Below are 19,041 nucleotides of genomic sequence, written 5' to 3'. Positions count from 1 at the left end.
GGCGTTAGGGGCCGTCGTCGAAATTAAGTGAACTGTTGCCCAGAGTCACATGGTGCTGGCCTGAGCTGCCACCGGAGCCGGAGATCGAACGCTGGACTCTGTGCTCCAAAGTCAGCTGCCCTGGCCGCTGCACCACACCTATTCACTAGTGCGGGATTAAAATAAACTGTGGGCATTCAAACTCTGACCTGGTGCATTCTGGGAATTCCTTTTCTGCCCTGGTTTGAATTACTAACTTACGGCTGGTCTTTGCCACAGTTTTGGGTGGAACTGATGTCTTAAATAGTCGAAGAGCCGGTATTTGACCACCGCAACAGCCGTAAAATGATGTCACAGAAAACTTAAAGAAATGCTCTGCTTCTTACTAAAATGTTTCAGAATATGTTACTGTCTCTACAGTATATAACAGAACATAACACAATACTATAACACAAAACAATATAACAACACAACTAAAATACAAAGGGCATGACACAACAAAACAGAAAATTACACAACAACCACGACAACAAAATGCAACACAACAAATAAGGACAAATAACTTACCCTAGCTCCAGAAATCCATTCTATAATATGGTGTAAAAGGTGTCTGCAGCCAGAACTGCTCACTAGTCACAAAGGACATGTAATTGCCCAGCCAGGGAGGATTTGGGATGCCCCCACCGTCAGAACAGGGACGTGTCTGGGGTGTTGTGGTGCTCTACTTTGGAACCAGCCCCTTGGGGTAAGGGCTGTGCTTGAACCAAACACTGGCTTGAGCCATGCTTGTCTCACCCGCCCCCCCGGGAAACGCAGGCCTGCAGCTCCCTTCAGACCTCCTGATCCAAGGTATAAGACCGGACCCTCACGCGCTGAACTGCACGTCACACCCTCGTCCATTGCACAAAGAGGTGAAAGCTTCCAATAGTCAGTGATGAGGGGCCGGGCTCATTGCATTGCGCAGCTCTGTGCAGACTTTATTTATGGCATGAGGTGGGAACTCGTGCAACGAGCTGCATGGAGCGCAGCAGATAGGGCCTTCCGAAGGAACCGTGTAAGCTGCATGGAGGGATCTTCATGCAACGCAGCAGATAGGGCCTTCCGGATGCACCGTGTAAGCTGCATGGGGGGATCTCCATGCAACGCAGCAGATAGGGCCTTCCAAATGCATCATGTACCCTGCATGGAGAGATCTTCATGCAACGCAGAAGATAGGGCCTTCCGGATGCACCATGTAAGCTGCATGGGGGGATCTCCATGCAACGCAGCAGATAGGGCCTTCCGGATGCACAGTGTAAGCTGCATGGAGGGATCTTCATGCAACGCAGCAGATAGGGCCTTCCAGATGCACCGTGTAAGCTGCAATGGGGGGATCTCCATGCAACGCAGCAGATAGGGCCTTCCAAATGCATCATGTACCCTGCATGGAGAGATCTTCATGCAACGCAGCAGATAGGGCCTTCCGGATGCACCGTGTAAGCTGCATGGGGGGATCTCCATGCAACGCAGCAGATAGGGCCTTCCGGATACACAGTGTAAGCTGCATGGGGGGATCTTCATGCAACACAGCAGAAATGCCTTCCGGATGCACTGTGTAAGCTGCATGGGGGGATCTTCATGCAACGCAGCAGATAGGGCCTTCCGGATGCACTGTGTAAGCTGCATGGAGGGATCTTCATGCAACGTAGCAGATAGGGCCTTCCGGATGCACTGTGTAAGCTGCATGGAAGGATCTTCATGCAACGCAGCAGATAGGGCCTTCCGGATGCACTGTGTAAGCTGCATGGAGGGATCTTCACGCAACACAGCAGATAGGGCCTTCCGGATGCACCGTGTAAGCTGCATGGGGGGATCTATTTTATTTTCTATTTCTGGATTTGGTGAAGCGCAACAGCTACCCCGGCAAAGGGGTGTCCCGGCGCTAAGAACAGGCGCGCAGACTGAGGATAGAGGGGGGGGGGGAGAGGGGGAAACTAGGGAGCGGGGAAGAGGTGAGTCTTAATTGCTTTGCGGAAGGCAGGGAGGGAGTCAATGGAGCGAATGCTAAGGGGGAGATCGTTCCACAGTTTGGGGCCAAGGACGCTAAAGGAGCGGCCTCCAGTTCGGCAGAGTCGAATCCTAGGGATTGTCAGGAGGAGTTGGTTGGCAGAGCGCAAAGCACGGCCAGGAACGTAAGGTTGGGCAAGGCTACGAAGCAGAGGGGGATTTCCTTGTTTCACGATCTTAAAGATCGTGACTAAGGCCTTGAATTTGATTCGGCGATCCACGGGCAGCCAGTGGAGCTTACGGATGGTAGCTCTGGCTGAACATGCAACGCAGCAGATAGGGCCTTCCAAATGCATCATGTACCCTGCATGGAGAGATCTTCATGCAACGCAGCAGATAGGGCCTTCCGGATGCACCGTGTAAGCTGCATGGGGGGATCTCCATGCAACGCAGCAGATAGGGCCTTCCAGATGCACTGTGTAAGCTGCATGGAGGGATCTTCTTGCAACGCAGCAGATAGGGCCTTCCGGATGCACCGTGTAAGCTGCATGGGGGGATCTCCATGCAACGCAGCAGATAGGGCCTTCCAAATGCATCATGTACCCTGCATGGAGAGATCTTCATGCAACGCAGCAGATAGGGCCTTCCGGATGCACGTGTAAGCTGCATGGGGGGATCTCCATGCAACGCAGCAGATAGGGCCTTCCGGATGCACAGTGTAAGCTGCATGGGGGGATCTTCATGCAACGCAGCAGAAATGCCTTCCGGATGCACTATGTAAGCTGCATGGGGGGATCTTCATGCAACGCAGCAGATAGGGCCTTCCGGATGCACCGTGTAAGCTGCATGGAGGGATCTTCATGCAACGCAGCAGATAGGGCCTTCCGGATGCACCGTGTAAGCTGCATGGAGGGATCTTCACACAACGCAGCAGATAGGGCATTCCGGGTGTACCGTGCAAGCTGCATGGAGGGACCTTCACGCAACGCAGCAGATAGGGCCTTCCGGATGCACCGTGTAAGCTGCATGGAGGGATCTTCATGCAACGTAGCAGATAGGGCCTTCCGGATGCACCGTGTAAGCTGCATGGAGGGATCTTCACACAACGCAGCAGACAGGGCATTCCGGGTGTACCGTGCAAGCTGCATGGAGGGACCTTCACGCAACGCAGCAGATAGGGCCTTCCGGATGCACCGTGTAAGCTGCATGGAGGGATCTTCATGCAACGTAGCAGATAGGGCCTTCCGGATGCACTGTGTAAGCTGCATGGAGGGATCTTCATGCAACGCAGCAGATAGGGCCTTCCAGATGCACAGTGTAAGCTGCATGGAGGGATCTTCACGCAACGCAGCAGATAGGGCCTTCAGGATGGACAGTGTAAGCTGCATGGAGGGATCTTCACGCAACGCAGCAAATAGGGCCTTCCGGATGCACAGTGTAAGCTGCATGGAGGGATCTTCATGCAACGCAGCAGATAGGGCCTTCCAGAAGCACCGTGTAAGCTGCATGGAGGAATCTTCACGCAACGCAGCAGTGGGGCCTTCCGGGTGCACCGTGTAAGCTGCATGGAGGGACCTTCACGCAACGCAGCAGATAGGGCCTTCCGGATGCACTGTGTAAGCTGCATGGAGGGATCTTCACGCAACGCAGCAGAAAGGGCCTTCCAGATGCACCGTGTAAGCTGCATGGAAGGATCTTCACGCAACGCGGCAGATAGGGCCTTCCGGATGCACCGTGTAAGCTGCATGGGGGATCTTCATGCAACGCAGCAGATAGGGCCTTCCGGATGCACCGTGTAAGCTGCATGGAGGGATCTTCATGCAACGCAGCAGATAGGGCCTTCCGGATGCACCGTGTAAGCTGCATGGGGGGATCTCCATGCAACGCAGCAGATAGGGCCTTCCAAATGCATCATGTACCCTGCATGGAGAGATCTTCATGCAACGCAGCAGATAGGGCTTCCGGATGCACCGTGTAAGCTGCATGGGGGGATCTCCATGCAACGCAGCAGATAGGCCTTCCGGATGCACAGTGTAAGCTGCATGGGGGGATCTTCATGCAACGCAGCAGAAATGCCTTCCGGATGCACTGTGTAAGCTGCATGGGGGGATCCTCATGCAACCCAGCAGATAGGGCCTTCCGGATGCACCGTGTAAGCTGCATGGAGGGATCTTCATGCAACGCAGCAGATAGGGCCTTCCGGATGCACCGTGTAAGCTGCATGGAGGGAACTTCACGCAACGCAGCAGATAGGGCATTCTGGGTGTACCGTGCAAGCTGCATGGAGGGACCTTCACGCAACGCAGCAGATAGGGCCTTCCGGATGCACCGTGTAAGCTGCATGGAGGGATCTTCATGCAACGTAGCAGATAGGGCCTTCCGGATGCACTGTGTAAGCTGCATGGAGGGATCTTTATGCAACGCAGCAGATAGGGCCTTCCAGATGCACGTGTAAGCTGCATGGAGGGATCTTCACGCAACGAAGCAGATAGGGCCTTCCGGATGCACAGTGTAAGGTGCATGGGGGGATCTTCACGCAACGCAGCAAATAGGGCCTTCCAGATGCACAGTGTAAGCTGCATGTAGGGATCTTCATGCAATGCAGCAGATAGGGCCTTCCAGAAGCACCGTGTAAGCTGCATGGAGGAATCTTCACGCAACGCAGCAGTGGGGCCTTCCGGGTGCACCGTGTAAGCTTCATGGAGGGACCTTCACGCAACGCAGCAGATAGGGCCTTCCGGATGCACCGTGTAAGCTGCATGGAGGGATCTTCACGCAACGCAGCAGAAAGGGCCTTCCAGATGCACCGTGTAAGCTGCATGGTGGGATCTTCATGCAACGCAGCAGATAGGGCCTTCCAGATGCACCGTGTAAGCTGCATGGAGGGACCTTCACGCAACGCAGCAGATAGGGCCTTCCGGATGCACAGTGTAAGCTGCATGGAGGGATCTTCATGCAACGCAGCAGATAGGGCCTTCCAGATGCACCGTGTAAGCTGCATGGAGGGACCTTCACGCAACGCAGCAGATAGGGCCTTCCGGGTGCACCGTGTAAGCTGCATGGAGGGATCTTCATGCAACCTAGCAGATAGGACCTTCCAAATGCATCATGTACCCTGAATGGAGGGATGTTCACGGAACGCAGCAGATAGGGCCTTCCGGGTGCACCGTGTAAGCTGCATGGAGGGATCTTCATGCAACGCAGCAGATAGGGCCTTCCAGATGCACCGTGTAAGCTGCATGGGGGGATCTCCATGCAACGCAGCAGATAGGGCCTTCCAAATGCATCATGTACCCTGCATGGAGAGATCTTCATGCAACGCAGCAGATAGGGCCTTCCGGATGCACCGTGTAAGCTGCATGGGGGGATCTCCATGCAACGCAGCAGATAGGGCCTTCCAGATGCACTGTGTAAGCTGCATGGAGGGATCTTCTTGCAACGCAGCAGATAGGGCCTTCCGGATGCACCGTGTAAGCTGCATGGGGGGATCTCCATGCAACGCAGCAGATAGGGCCTTCCAAATGCATCATGTACCCTGCATGGAGAGATCTTCATGCAACGCAGCAGATAGGGCCTTCCGGATGCACCGTGTAAGCTGCATGGGGGGATCTCCATGCAACGCAGCAGATAGGGCCTTCCGGATGCACAGTGTAAGCTGCATGGGGGGATTTTCATGCAACGCAGCAGAAATGCCTTCCGGATGCACTATGTAAGCTGCATGGGGGGATCTTCATGCAACGTAGCAGATAGGGCCTTCCGGATGCACCGTGTAAGCTGCATGGAGGGATCTTCATGCAACGCAGCAGATAGGGCCTTCCGGATGCACCGTGTAAGCTGCATGGAGGGATCTTCACACAACGCAGCAGATAGGGCATTCCGGGTGTACCGTGCAAGCTGCATGGAGGGACCTTCACGCAACGCAGCAGATAGGGCCTTCCGGATGCACCGTGTAAGCTGCATGGAGGGATCTTCATGCAACGTAGCAGATAGGGCCTTCCGGATGCACCGTGTAAGCTGCATGGAGGGATCTTCATGCAACGCAGCAGATAGGGCATTCCGGGTGTACCGTGCAAGCTGCATGGAGGGACCTTCACGCAACGCAGCAGATAGGGCCTTCCGGATGCACCGTGTAAGCTGCATGGAGGGATCTTCATGCAACGTAGCAGATAGGGCCTTCCGGATGCACTGTGTAAGCTGCATGGAGGGATCTTCATGCAACGCAGCAGATAGGGCCTTCCGGGTGCACCGTGTAAGCTGCATGGAGGGATCTTCATGCAACCTAGCAGATAGGACCTTCCAAATGCATCATGTACCCTGAATGGAGGGATGTTCACGGAACGCAGCAGATAGGGCCTTCCGGGTGCACCGTGTAAGCTGCATGGAGGGATCTTCATGCAACGCAGCAGATAGGGCCTTCCAGATGCACCGTGTAAGCTGCATGGAGGGACCTTCACGCAACGCAGCAGATAGGGCCTTCCGGATGCATCATGTACCCTGCATGGAGGGATGTTCACGTAACGCAGCAGATAGGGCCTTCCGGATGCACTGTGTATGCTGCATGGAGGGATCTTCATACAACGCAGCAGATAGGGCCTTCCGGATGCACTGTGTAAGCTGCATGGAGGGATCTTGACGCAGTGCAGCAGATAGGGCCTTCCAAATGCATCATGTACCCTACATGGAGGGATGTTCTGGTAACGCCGCAGATACGGCCTTCCAGATGCACCGTGTAAGCTGCATGGAGAGATCTTCATGCAACGCAGCAGATAGGGCCTTCCAGATGCATCATGGACCCTGCATGGAGGGATGTTCACGTAACGCAGCAGATAGGGCCTTCCCGATGCACTGTGTAAGCTGCATGGAGGGATCTTCATGCAACGCAGCAGATAGGGTCTTCCAGATGCATAATGTACCCTGCATGGAGGGATGATCACGTAACACAGCAGTTAGGGCCTTTCAGATGCACTGTGTACGCTGCATGGAGGGATCTTTATGCCAAGCAGCAGATAGGGCCTTCCGAAGGCACCGTGTAGAAGCACGTAATCTTGATGCAATGCTCCAGGTAGTGTCATACTCATGCACTGAGTGACTCTCATTCACTAAGCAGCAATGCAAGAAACAAGCACCTTGCAGAGGCGATAATTGTACACCTTAGCTTGCATTGAGACGGGGGAGGGAAGGGCACTGCATGAGGCAGGAACCGTAAGCCCTGCGTAGCACTGCAGCAGCCCCGTTTATGGCATGAGTCGCAAAACCTATGGAATGACAACTATTGGTGACCATGCATTACAAGAAGAAGGAAAATCACGCATTCAGCATCATTGAGGGGATGCCTTGTAATGTTTGCAGCAGAAAATGCATGTGCTGAGCAGCATTGTGGGGCCTTATGCATTAAACAAGGAGCAAAATCATGCTTCAAACAGCATTGTGGGAAACTAACTGAGTAGTGAAACTGGTACTGAGCAGTACTGGGTGTCCCTAATGCTTTAGCGGAGGATTTAAACAGATGCACTGAGCAGCATTGTGGGAAACTCACCGAGGAGTGAAACTGGGATTGAGCAGTACTGGGTGTCCCTAATGCTTTAGAGGAGGATTTAAACAGATGCACACCTTCATGCCTTAGATGAGGAGTGAGTTAAACAGAAGCACAGAGCAGCCTTGCAGCAAACCCATTCACTGCATGAGAGGTGAAATCAATGCACTGAGCTGAGATGCAACCTTGATCTATCCTCATAAATTCATGGCACTGCACTGAACTCCACCCTGAAATCTCAAGTTTACATCAGGTCATTTGGCATCTCTGGAACAGTTTGGCGTCTGTTGCAGGAACCTCTCTACCACAGGAAGCTTGTAACCAGAAAAAAGCCTTTTAGGCAGTATTAATCCTTGAGCACCATCCACATGACTCTACCCAAATATAATCAACCACATTGAGGAGCAACAAGAGGTCCACCAAGGCCCTCCTTGGGTGTGGGCCTGACCCTCAAACCCTGTGGGGCCGATTCACAGAACTAATCTGAGATAAAATCCTAAACTTACTACTTTTGGTATTCACAGAAGGCATTTAGTAGAAGTAAAGGTAGGACTCCTAACGTTACTACTACTAAACTGAGATAAAATCCTAAACTTACTACTTTTGGTAATTCCAGAAAGCATTTAGTAGTAGTAGTAAGTTGTGTCTTCAGTCTAGTCATGATGATGGTGATGAGGTTCTGGCTGCAGGTGTGCCACGAGCCACCAGAGATTATGAACTACTATAGAAGATGAGCTTGTCAGCCAGCTATGCTTCACTGAAAATCCACAACTCTGATACAATAGATCCTGAGTATTAATGTTGTAGGCATTTGAAATAGTGTTGGGTAAGCTCCACAAAGCAGCAAAGTCCTTTACAGAAAAAAGTTTGATTGCAAACGGAGAAACTAGGATCTGCTTTCATGGTTAGTCCCACTTATGCTGGTGTCGGTGTGTTTTGCTGACTAGTCTGACGGGGATCTTGCTAATCAGGATCCCAGTCTCTGTGCTTCTTCCCTAAATTGGACATGGTGAGTACTTAGGGACCCCCAGATTGGCTACTGGTGTACCCTTGTAAGTCCCTAGTATACAGTACTAATGTACCTATGGCATAGGTACACCAGGGGTCCTCCATGGGCTTAAGCATGTTTTAATGCACCCATGAGTGACCACTCAAATTGTGACTATAGGCCTGCCATTGCTGTCTGTGTGAGCTGGTGCTAGCACCACGTACGACAGATATGTTTTCTTATATCTAAGGTCACTGCACTTAAAACCAATAAGTAAGCCCTAAGGCAGGCCTTTCAACCCTGAAGGCAGGGTGCTAGGTTATAAGTGCAAGGGTGCCCCTGCATGAGCGGAGCACCCCTACAACCTTCGGAGTCTATTCTCCTGGGTTGTAAGTGCATCAGCCATTACGATACATAGAGTGGCCTTGCGTCATTACACGATGGCTATGTCTAACCTGACTGTAACGAACCCTGTTGTGTATGGTGTCAAAAATATAGGAATCATACCCCCAACACCGCGAACGGTGTTGGAGGTATGATTCCAAGCACTGTAAAGCTCCTTCCGGAGTCCCTCAGTGCTCCCAATACCAGTCTTCTAGATCCGGACAGCAAAATATGGCTGCTGCCGACTAGAGACACAATTTTGCCCTCCTGCTGCTGAGCCAAGCTCCAGCAGAGGAAGGCAGAACAATAGGTTTCCTGTCACAGGAAGATGTGATCCCCGCCCAGACAGGACTTAGTGTATTTGGGCAGGGTGGGGCGCTTGCCAGTGGCACCAGACTGTTTTGAAGGGCACATTTGGTGCCCTCCTTGCATACTCCAGTTGGAACCAGTTCAGGGAGCTGTTAGCTCCCACTCTGGTATGAAACTGAACAAAGGATATGGGAGTATCCTCCCCACTGTACAGCCCCTCCTATGGGAGGGGCAACTGAATTGTCCCAACCCTTTCTTTAGGGCTTTCCTGTCGGTGGTTCCTTAGATTTGTGGTGTGACAAGATTCAGATCCGAAACCACTTCATCTTCAACCATCTGGGCACTTTGCAGTTCTTTGGGCTTTGCTCAAGGGAACGGATGCTGTAACTGGGAAGACTCCTGCTGCTCCTGGTTTCATTGTCCTGCCAGTCTTCATGTGTCATCTGTGCTCCATACAGGTTCTTCTACAGGCCTGTGGACATCCAAGACACCCAAAAGAATCTCTCTTGGAGTGAAGGAGTCAGTCCCCTGCATTTGCAGGCACCGCAACAAAGCTGACTGGTCAGCGGCTCCTGGGCTCTTACGGACTCCGAAAGATTCAGCAACACAGGTAGTGGTTTTGCAACCCCCTTGAGACCTGCACTGTCTACACAGCAAGTTTTCAGCTAGTATCCCTCATCGGAACTGCTGGAGCAGTACCCCTGTGGACAGCGTCAACTTGCCATTGCTATGGCTTGTTGACTCTCTCTTTGAGAGATCTTCAGGATCCAAGAAGCTCCACCTTCAAGAATCTCTTTCTCCCAAGATCTTCGTCCTCACCACATCCTCTCCACCGTGGGCCTTCATCATTGGTGAGCTGCTCAAGGTCCTCTAGTGACTCCTGTGCCTCCGGGCTGTGGGTTCTCTTGAAGGTCTTCTTTGGCTTCAGTGGGCTTCCCTGCTTGCTCAGAGTCTGCTCTGACTTACCTGCTTGTGATGAGTCCCTTGGACCTTGGTGGTCCCGACATTGCACCTTTTTTGTCTACTATGTTTATTGCTGTTGCCAAGGCTTGTTGGTGCTCCTGATGGATGCCGACCCCATGGTTCTTGATACCTGATGTCGGACAGCTCATGAATGGCTCCTGGTCTTCCACAACATCACCTGGTCCACTCAGCTGCATAGCAAAAGGAAAAAGCATTTACAATGCAACTGTCTTGCCTTTGCAAAAGTTAGAATTATTGGCATATAAATGACAAAGCTTTTATGTATGTGTTGGTTTTGAAAACAGATAAATAAATGTCATTGTCATTTACAATGCCAATAGCTTAATCTCTTGCAAATGTGAGACTTATTGCATTTGTACACACACACTCACACACCCACGCGCACACACACACACACAAACACAGAGCCAGACACACACAAACACACACACACACAGACACACACACACATAGAGCCACACACACAACACACACAGAGCCACACACAGAGCCACACACACAGAGCCACACAAACACACAGAGAGCCACACATACACACACAGAGCCACACACACACAAAGCCATACGCACAGAGCCACACACACACACACACACACACAGAGACACACACACACATAGAGCCACACACACAGACACACACAGAGCCACACACAGAGCCACACACACAGAGCCACACACACAGAGCCACACAAACACACAGAGAGCCACACATATACACACAGAGCCACACATACACACACAGAGCCGCACACACAGAGCCACACACACAGAGCCACACACACACAGAGCCACACGCACTGAGCCAAACACACACACAGAGCCACACACACACAGAGCCACACACACAAACACACAGAGCCACACACACACACAGACCCACACACACACACACATAGCCACACACACACACTCTGAGCCACACACACAGCCACACACAGAGCCACACACACACAGCCATGGCCCTGTGAAGGGCCACACGTGTGAGCTGCCTGACAGGTATAAATGAGCAAGCTATTTGTGAAGTCTCCCATCAGATCCCTGGGGAACGGGAGCGGCAGACGGGGCCAGAGGATTGCTTATTTTATGCAACATGCAGATTCGCATTACCCCGCTACCATCTTCAGTGACAATGGGAACCTCAAGCAGACACTCGCACAAGAAAGGAACAACACGTTACTAGAGGAGGGCGAAGGCACCTTGTACACATGCAGCTTTTATACCCGACCAGAACTGGCTCCTTTCAGAGTTCTTTTGTAGAGAAGGAAAGGTGTCCAGGAAAGTGCGCTGGGACATCCTCGGAGGCATTAACTCCTCACAATGACCGGCGGGCGCAAGGCTTCACCTCAACTTGGCGCTAAGTAGACAAGGCATACAGGCGGGGGTGTCCGTATATATACAAGGACACATACTTGTGTGCGTCTCCACTGTGTGCCCACCAGTGTGGTGTGAGACACGTGTAACTGTATTTGCACGTGTAAAAATAGTGTAAAAGAGCGCCTGCCTGGTCACTCCCATACAAAAAGTAAATACATTTTTGGGAGAAAAAAGACAGTGGGCCTGGGGAGTAATGGAGGAAGAAGTGGTGGAAGCAACAGGCAGAAGCAACAGGCAGTGGGCATCTTTAAGTGTGTGGAATCATTTCCTTTCACATGGAGTTGGTAACCTGTCCTTATTTGTATTCTAAAGTACCTTATGTCATGCTCTCACCTGTCCCACCTGTCAGTGTTTAGGCGCAGGTGAGTGACCCTCCGGAAGCACTAGCTACTTTAAGGGTGACCTCAGGAGAAAGCCTGACAGGAAGACTGCAATGGGACCCCACCTGCACCAGGAGCGCATCCCTTGAGAGCTCAATCCCGAATGGAAGGACTGCCTGCTTCGTGTTATCTCTAATGAATGCCTGAAGACTATATCACAACCCTTTGAGACCATTTTACAATTAAAAAAAAGATAACAATTCTGCCACGGAAAGTGGAGGGATGCCTGTCATCGCGACAGGCTCTTCATAAGTGCTATCTATCAATCCAAAAGGCATTCGTGAACGCCCAGAGGAAAAATAAACTGTCAGATAAACACACACAAAGAAACACGGATGACGTACTGCGTGCAGCGCAGCTGTACCGGAACACAACACAGGCAGCTCTGTGCAACCGCAGCTGTCAGGCATGCCTCTGGCACGGGGGCTTTTGTTCAGGACAGTAGGGTGGTTTGTTTTGGTGCTTTTCCATTTTTGCTTTCGAGAAAAAGCATGCGCAGAGCTTGTGATCAGGAAGTTGGCGTCTGTCACTCACGCTTGCCTCATATGTCCCTAATGTGTACTCGTGCTGGCTGCCGTGGCCCATCTTCAGAAACAGCGGCACCAGAGGAACATGTGGAGATCAGAGGGGCTGATGGGTGTGCTTGTTGTGGTCTGATGTGGGGGAGGAGAGTGAGCAAATGATACATGGTGCATGTAAGAGGCATTGAGGCATTATGTCACCCTCTCGCCTAGAAACCTTTCTGTGTCCTCAAGTCTCGCTATTTTCACACGTGTGTGGACAATATGTACAGAGCTCTCAAACACACATTAATAAACACATCATGGATGCCACCCCCTGCACTGCCCCGTTCCTTACGTGCTGACGGGCGGCATCTTCATCTCCATTCTGGGCTCCGCTGGTGGCAGGGCAGCGGGGAGCGCTGGGTGCCTCCAGCTCCTCACTCCATCCCCGCCGCGGTGGCACCCCCGGGCCCGTCTGTCTCAATCCAGTCCCCACAGAAACCTCCTCCGCCGCGACCGAGCTCGGAACACGGCGCTCCACACTGGGCTTTCCTCCTGCGCTCTCAAAACCTGACTCCTCGCACTCTGCCTCCGCCTCCTCCCGAGCTGGTTCCTCTCTCGCTGTCTCCTCCTCTGTGCAGTGCAAAGGTGGGGAAGGAAGTGCAGAGGGGGGACACCTGGACTTTCCTCAGGAAGGGGGAGGGGGCCTATAGGCCCTCGAGCGCTTCGCATGGAACAGTTCTCAAACGCTCAAAGCTGGACATCGTTAGAGACGAGACTCCCATCGAAAGTAATGGGGAGTAAATCTGTACAAGAGTGGCAGTTCCCCCAAAAGCCTGCGTGGGAATACAATTGAGATATGCTATCTAAAACAGGCAGATAAGAATTATGGGAACAAAAACAATTTAACCCACGTATCTTTCAAAGAGACACAAGTGGTCACACAGGAGGTTGGAGGGAGCATATCTTTGCGCGGCCATCTTTCTCTCTAAGCCCCGTCCCTTGCAGACAGGGTGGCCCGACTTCCTGCTGTGGTAAAAGGTTCCTTATCTTCTTTATGGGGCCATCTGGACCCATAAAGAAGATAAGAAACCTTTTACTTCAGCAGTAAGTCAAGGAACCCAGTCTGAAAAGGACGGGGCTTAAAGAGAAAGAAGAACGTCACTAGGACCTCTTCTCCAATGGCTGGCCACCGTTTAGGACGCCGGCCAATAGAGAAGAGGGGCGCGGCTTAACCCTCGCTAGTGAAGTGCACTGTAAAACATAAAATCTTGCAAGCTTGACTGCAAGAGACCTGAAAAACAAAGAGAAATAAACATATTTCTCCTCGGTGGAATGAGGAGAAATATCTTTATTTCTCCTTGTTTTTAGGTGGAGGACGGCGTCGCACTGCGTAGCAGTGTGGGCAGAGCTCCAACATTTTATGTTTCTTAGTTAGGGGGCTTGAACCCGCCCCTCTTCTCCATTGGCTGGCCTCGTAAATGCTGGCCAGCCATTGGAGGAGAGGGGCGTCACTCCCTTTAAGCTCCGTCTTTTTCGGATTCGGGGGCGTTTTTTTTGCGTTCTTTCTTACAGTGACGTCATCCATCACTCAAACCTAAAAACACACCCCGAATCCCAAAATGACGGTGACTTTCTCCGAGGCATTTCTTCTTGACCTCGGAGAAACGCGGATGTGCTTTCCCTCACTCCGTGCACCCCGAACATTCCAGCAGCAAAGCAGACTCTGTTGGATGCTGGTGTACACGCCACCACCCATTGGTCTTAGATGTGTTCGGCCAGGGGGCTTCAGTCGGCATCGCGGTCCAACCTTTCCGCAGCTGGTTCCCGCCGACTCCTCCGGACCGCTACTCTGCCGCTGACTGCTCTTCAACGCTGCAAGGCTCTTCCTGGCATCTTCTTCACGATAGCGGCCACAGGTACAACTTCTCCGGGCAGAGGTAGTTGATTAAATGAGGAACTTTCAGGTAGAACATAATTATTTATATTATGTAAACCATATACTATGGTTGTCTAGATCTCCCTGTCAAGTAGAATGAAACAAGGAGGCCTTTACTCGGCACTGGACCTACCTTGCACCTGAAGAGGCCAGCTAGTGCCACCATTAGCAGTCTCTGCGGAGAGGCCAGTGGTTGTATGGGAAAGAGGTTTTAACTCGCGCTGCACTTTCCTGAATAGTTCGGGTACGCTGTGGGAGTCAAGGAGCGTGTAGACCACATGGGCAAGGTCAAGTGGTTATGTAAACAATCAGAGCACCGTGGCATCAGAATAGCGTGTAAACCATAAGGGCGCTATGACGCCAATGGGTTATTAAACAACCAGGGCATTGTGACTCCAGAGACGCGTGTAAACCACAAGGGCATTACGACGCCAAAGAAGTATGTATACAGCCAGGGCATTGTGACGTCAGAGAAGCGTGTAAAGCACATGGGCAAGGGCAAGTGGTTATGTAAACAATCCGAGCACCCTGGCATCAGAGGAGCGTTTAAACCATAAGGGCACTGTGACGCCAACAGGTTATTAAACAAGCAGGGCATTGTGACGTCAGAGATGAGTGTAAACCACAAGGGCAATGTGTCGCCAAAGAGGTATGTAAACAGCCAGGGCATTGTGAAGTCAGAGGAGCGTGTGGACCACCAAGGGCCCAGGGCACTGTGATGCCTGCAGGTATTAAATAACCAGGGCATTGTGAGGTCAGAGGAGCGTGTAAATATTCAGAGATGGGATTTAAGGCGTCTTCGCTCTGATATCAAAAAGGTACTGATGTCGGTGTAATTCGGTTGTAAAAATATCACAAAACATGAGCGTGTCTGACACAAGAGAACGAAAGCGCGTTCTCACGCAAGGAAGGATGCAGGCGGACTCCATGAGACATGGTGGGAGGGTGGGGTTAAGGCAGATTATGAGAACTCCCAGTGTTTCCGAATTTGAACAACTACATATTTTCTCTTATGTAAACCATAGACTATGGTTGTCTAGATCTCCCTGTCAAGTAGAATGAAACAAGGAGGCCTTTACTCAGCACTAGACCTTCCGTGCACCTAAAGAGGTCAGCTAGTGCCACCATTAGCAGTCTCTGCGGAGAGGCCAGTGGTTGTATGGGAATTAGGTTTTAACTCGCGCTGCACTTTTCTGAATTGTTTGGGTACGCTGGGGGATGAGCTGACACATTCGCAGTTTAGAATGTTAGGACCCAGAGCTCTCAGTCCATAATCAGTACCAAAGTGCCTCGAGGCGATCCCCCCACCGACCCTTGTTATGAAAACCGATAGTCCTTTCCACACATGAAGGCATCTGATTAAACCCACTCCCTGTGTGTAGTTTGGACTGAACCTGGCCCACTCCTGCCACCCATGGCCAGCTTTTCTCCGTTAGATCTGTGTTTACACAGGGCATCAGCAGAGCCAGGACAACGGCGACCGCAGTGGTGTAAACAACATGTCCACTGTGATATCACAAGTTACATCAAGAAGCAGAGGATTGGTCTCAGGGGGTCATGCAAACAACCATGGCATTGTGACGTCAGAGAAGTAGGTAAACATTTGGACATTGTCAGGTAAGAGAAGTACATCCCTGTAGCTTATTACGTTGGAGGGATATGTAACCAACCAGGACATTGTGGCGTCAGAAAAATAAGTAAACCAGCGGGCCATTGGGTAGTTGGGGGTTTATGTACACACTTTGGGCACTGTAACCTCCGAAGAGTAAATAAGCCAGCTGGGCCTCTGTTTGCGTGGCTCTGTCTGTGTGTGTGCGTGGCTCTGTCTGTGTGTGTGCGTGGCTCTGTCTGTGTGTGTGCGTGGCTCTCTGTGTCTGTGTGTGTGCATAGCTCTGTCTGTGTGTGTGTGTGGCATTGTCTGTGTGTGTGCGTGGCTCTGTCTGTGTGTGTGCGTGGCTCTCTGTGTCTGTGTGTGTGTGGCTCTGTCTATGTGTGTGTGTGAGCGGCTCTGTCTGTGTGTGCGCGGCTCTGTCTGTGTGTGCGCGGCTCTGTCTGTGTGTGGGTGCGCGGCTCTGTCTGTGTGTGTGTGTGTGGCTCTGCTGTCTGTGTGTGTGTGTGTGCGCGGCTCTGTCTGTGTGTGCGCGGCTCTGTCTGTGTGTGCGCGGCTCTTTCTGTCTGTGTGTGCGCGGCTCTGTCTGTGTGTGTGTGCGCGGCTCTGTCTGTGTGTGTGTGTGTGGCTCTGTGTCCGCGAATACTCTCTACTAATCTCTAATGCTTACCTATTGCCATTGTAAATGACAATACCATTTATTTATGTTTAAAAAAAAATGTCATGAGCAATGCCTATAGCTCTACCTTTAATAATGCCGAGACCAATGCATTGTAAATGCTTGTTTCCCATTGCTATGTGTTCTGCAGAATGCAGCACGCATAGAAAGAGGAAAAAATGAGGTGAAATAAACATATTTCTCCTCATTACTCCTCTCCTAGGGATGCGTATGCATATCTTTTTGGTGAATTTCCAGGTTTACTAGGTTTGGTAAATCTGGGAATGATAATAAACCATGGGAGCTGTGTGGATACAGCCACACAACGCCCAAGGGACACCTCCCTGTCGTAGAGTTATGCAACGTAGTGATTAACGCTGCGTTGCACTACTCCAGATTTTTTAAGCCTTTCAAAGACACGCAAAGTGGCTGTGCATGGCTTCAAAAATACAACTTAAGGTTGCGTCACTCTTGCACCACGTTGTGTGGTGCAAGAGAACAGCAAACTGGGTAATAAATATGGCCCTAGGTTATTAGGTTTTAATATTTCAGTGTACCTGCTTGACACATCTTCCAGCTCTTCAGTGACTGGCACAACTGGGCTCTTGAAATGTTCCTCTGTAGGAATCAGCGGGCACAGATCATACCCTCGTAATGTCATAGAGTATGAATGCAAGAAGGACTCACTGGGCACAAACCATTATCTTACATGTAATGGTGTATGCACATGAGGAGAAATCAGTGGCCATTGACTATCCTCAAAATGTCACCATGTATGCGCACAAGAAGGAATGATTGGGTCCCAACCATTGCCTTCACATGTAATAGTGTATGTGCATGTTGAGGTTCTGTGAAATCCTGACTTGTCTCGTGAGGTCATGGTTCCGTCACGATTTTGGTGATGTCGAACCGTATTTAGTGAGTGCGACTAATATGGAGTGAATTCGTCATGTTAACTAGCGAGTTCATTACGTATTCAGAGACTTCGTTTTCGTACATGGGTTCCATTTTGTTTGCGACTCCATTTTGTGTTTCCATCACGTAGGCCCGTGGGCCAGTGGAGGTAACCGAACGAACGAAGTTGCATGAGCTTCGCTGTTCATACACTTATTAACTAGGCCTTTTCTCGACTTTAAGGTGCATTGTAAGAAACTGGCCCCTCCATCAGAAACTGACATCGCTAAGCCAATTTCCTTGGTTGATTGTTGTCTGAGATTATGGACCAAGGTTCAGGACATCGTTAACTTTTAGGTTCCTTACACATGCTTTATCTTGCTCGTTATCTGTCATTGTTTCCTTTCCTATGCTCTTTCATTGCATGCATTGTGCTTTCAATTATGGGTTTGTCCGGCTTGCGAAGATTGGATTTGGGACATTCCTAATAAATAACTTGAGGGTTGGGGCAATGTAAACTGAGAGTTTCTGCTATGTGATACTTTGTTTGAGAATGTACCTTATTGGTTAGAATTTTGCGCAATGGGTGTGTACTCGTATTGTGAATTTTGGGATAAAAAGGGATGTCTTGCCTTACAAAATTGAACGGTTTCTTGAGTTGTACACCGTGTTGTATTGCTGAGATTACTGTCACTAGCTGCAGCTAATAAATTTGGTCTGTGACGCCACCCAGAAGTATTCCGTGTCTCTGTATACCAAGACAGGGGAATCCGAAGACTTTGGGCGTGTCCCTGGTGCCTTTGGGTTTAAAAACCCGGGGGCATATTATCAAGGGGGTTTATCTCCGCTTTTTTGGCTTTAAAAGCCAAGAAAGCGGAGATACAATTATCTCCCTATTACCTAGCTGCCGCTAACACCAGTTAGCGACAGCTAGTAGGAGATAGCGACCATCTTGGGCCCCACTTTGCATGTCATGATATTTATCACTAATGACATGCAAAGTGGGCGTGCCAAGATGTTAGCGACTGGAAACAGTTGCTAACATCGCTATCTCCTATTACCAACTTTTGGAGATATTCGCGCTAAGCGCGAATATCTCCAAAAGCTAACACCTGCCCTGAGCAGTTCTTAGCCATGTTATCCAATGGGAGGTGGATAACATGGCTAAGAGCATTAGCTCGGTAATGCATGAATATCGCTGACTTTACAGCGATATTCATGCATTGCGGACGATTTTTATCGCATTTGCGATAAACCTTGGTAATACCAAGGTTTATTTGCGATAAAAATCGCTGCAGCTTAGCGGTAAATTTTTGTCTCTAACCATGCAATAGCGATAATTATCGCTATTGCTTGGTAATATGCCCCAAGGTTCTTCAACTGGCACCCAACGTGGGGCCACTTCAGCGGTACCGGTCCAAGCCTGAAGATCATGAGGAGCTTCGTGAGGAAATACTGGAGGAGGGCCCCCACTTCATCGACCCCTGCATGTCGACTGTGGACCGGAGGTCTTTACTGAGA

Source organism: Lissotriton vulgaris, chromosome 2_1 (assembly GCF_964263255.1).
Source record: "Lissotriton vulgaris chromosome 2_1, aLisVul1.2, whole genome shotgun sequence".
Lineage (NCBI taxonomy): Eukaryota > Metazoa > Chordata > Amphibia > Caudata > Salamandridae > Lissotriton > Lissotriton vulgaris.
This window is presented reverse-complemented; position numbering follows the sequence as displayed.